The following is a 2564-nucleotide window of genomic DNA, read 5'->3' as shown; positions in this document are numbered from 1 at the left end:
AGTTCAACAAATTTCTTAAATTGCCCTGAAGTTTTAGAATTTGTGAGTCTTTGAGGATACATAATGAGTGGTTTATAAGGTGGTGGAGGCACATAAGGTTTTTCTTTCTCTTCAGCCTCTTGGGTATTATCTTCCTTCTCCTTCAGTTCACTTACCTTCTCAGTTGTTGTTTTGTTAGGTTTTTGGTACATGGAAGGATTTCGGAGTCTTGGATCTACGGGTCCGTCTAGCTCTTTTCCACTTCTCAATATAACATTGCATGTCCTTTTGGATTAGGTTGTGGGTGTCCCGGAAATGTGCCTGCGGGAGCAGTAGTAGATGCTTGTTGTTCAGCCACTTGTGAAATCTGTGTTTCAAGCATTTTGTTGTGGGTGGCTAAGGCGTCTACTTTGCTCGCTAGTTGTTTAAGTTTCTCACTAGTATGTATGTTTTGGTTCAAGAAGTCTTTGTTTGTTTGAGCTTAGGTAGCTATGAAGATTTCCATCATTAGTTCAAGGTTGGACTTCCTAGGATTGTTAGGAGCATTAGTAGCTGGCTTTTGATATCCAGGTGAAACAGCGGGTGCTTGGCCAGGAGCATACAAGGCATTGTTGTTCTTGTACGAAAAGTTGGGATGGTTTTTCCAACCTGGGTTGTAGGTATTCGAATAAGGATTTCCTTGTGCGTAATTTACTTGATAAGTGGAGACTCTTGCTAATATCTGACATTCTGGTACAGTGTGTCCAGGAATTCCAAATAACTCGCAGTTTGGAGATACGGCAACCACGGTGGTTGCGGGTGGTATGGTCAAGTTGTCTAACTTTTGAACAAGGGCATCTACCTTTTCATGGACATGGTCAATACTACTGATTTCATACATTCCACTTTTTGTTTAGGACTTTTCTACTGGAGTTCTTTCACCTCCCCATTGGCAATGGTTTTGGGCGATGTTTTCATTGAGTTGATAGGCTTCATTGTATGGCTTGTCCATAAGTGCACCGCCTGCGGCAGCGTCTACTGTCAATCTTGTGTTATATAGAAGCCCATTGTAAAATGTGTGAATGATCACCTAGTCTTCGAGACCGTGATGTGGACATATCCTCATCATGTCTTTGTATCTCTCCCACGCGTCGTAGAGAGATTCTACATCTTTTTATCGAAATCCGTTGATTTGAGCTCTCAGCATAGCAGTTTTTCTTTGCGGAAAATATCGGGCTAAGAAGACGTTCTTTAGTTCTTCCCATGTAGTAACTGAGTTGGATGGCAAGGATTACAACCAAGCCCAAGCTCTATCTCTTAGAGAGAAAGGAAAAAGGCGTAGTCTTATCGCATCTTGAGATACCCCATTTGCCTTCATAGTGTCTGTGTACTGCACAAACTTGGTCAAATGTTCATTAGGGTCGTCCGTAGGATTTCCAGCAAATTGATGTTGTTGGACAGCTGATAATAATGAGGGTTTCAAATCGAAATCATTTCGATTGATAGCAGGAGAAGCAATGTTGTTATGAGGTTCTTGTTGGGACGGGGTAGCGTAGAACTTAAGAGGACAATTATGTGGTTCTATTGTAGCCATGGTTGGTTTTTCAACTGGTTCAGTAGTAGGAAAGAAGATATCGAGAATGTTGTACCTTCATTGGTACTCTAGTATTCGGCGTCTTAAATATAAGAAACGCTCTAATTCTGCGATTGGTGGTGCTAAGTTTTTGCCTTGTGAGTGAGTACTTGGCATACAATTGAGAAATAAGGGAAAGGAGATTAGTTTTTACCTTAGTCTATAATGCGGAACGAAAGAATCGCACTATTTGACTAAATCAGGTTCCCGGCAACGGCGCCAAAAACTTGATACGTCTCGTGACTGTATATAAAATATAGTCTATCGGGTACTTGACTGCAAGTACGCAGTCTAGTCGTTTTAGTTTTAAAAGATATCGAACCCACAGGGACCGATGGTCAAACTAATGTTATCGATGTTACTATGTTTAGCTAAGGAGATGATTTTTAGAGCTTTGGTTGAACAAAAATTAAATCTAAAGGAAATTAAGTTTTTAAGAGAATATTAATAGAGGGATATCAGTATGCAACGCATTAATCGTCAGGGTTTCGATAAGTCACCAGTGTATATTTTAATTACCAAATTTCTTTTAGTAGAAAATACTCATTTAAAAGGCTTTATCTCACACTCTCGTGATTGTTGACTCGGACTATACTTTTAAGTTAGAATGTACGCTCTCGCTGTCCCATTTCAAGTTAAAAATACTTTTTGAAAATAAATAAGTTCTAATTGCTTTTAAAGTGCTCTCGCTGTTTTTAAAATCAATGCCTAGTTTTTACTATCCAGTTCGACCCTCACGCTCTCGCGATTGTCGGTTCTAACCTTAGTTAATTTCCCACTCTCGTGGCAAAACCGTATTAAATAGCTTCTCACTCTCGTGACAAAGTTAATTAAATTTAAATTAAAAACCACAGCCAAAAATATTATTTGAGAAAAGAAGTTTACACCGATTATTATTAAATCCCGTCTGATTAAATTGTTTACATACCGATACCGGTAGTTTATCCGGACATGTTAATTAATGCAAACACAT

General features: G+C 39.1%; 1 non-coding gene across 1 annotated transcript; it reads left to right on the top strand.

Annotated features, from left to right (window-relative positions):
* The first annotated feature begins 1058 nt into the window (after nt 1-1058).
* On the top strand, nt 1059-1165 carry LOC127133658 (small nucleolar RNA R71). The gene has a single exon (XR_007807610.1). It is a non-coding gene; the product is annotated as a small nucleolar RNA R71 (small nucleolar RNA).
* The last annotated feature ends 1399 nt before the right edge of the window (nt 1166-2564 follow it).

Source organism: Lathyrus oleraceus, chromosome 3 (assembly GCF_024323335.1).
Source record: "Lathyrus oleraceus cultivar Zhongwan6 chromosome 3, CAAS_Psat_ZW6_1.0, whole genome shotgun sequence".
NCBI classification, from domain to species: domain Eukaryota; kingdom Viridiplantae; phylum Streptophyta; class Magnoliopsida; order Fabales; family Fabaceae; genus Lathyrus; species Lathyrus oleraceus.
The sequence above is the reverse complement of the archived record's forward strand: the minus strand, read 5'-3'. Positions and strand labels throughout refer to the sequence as shown.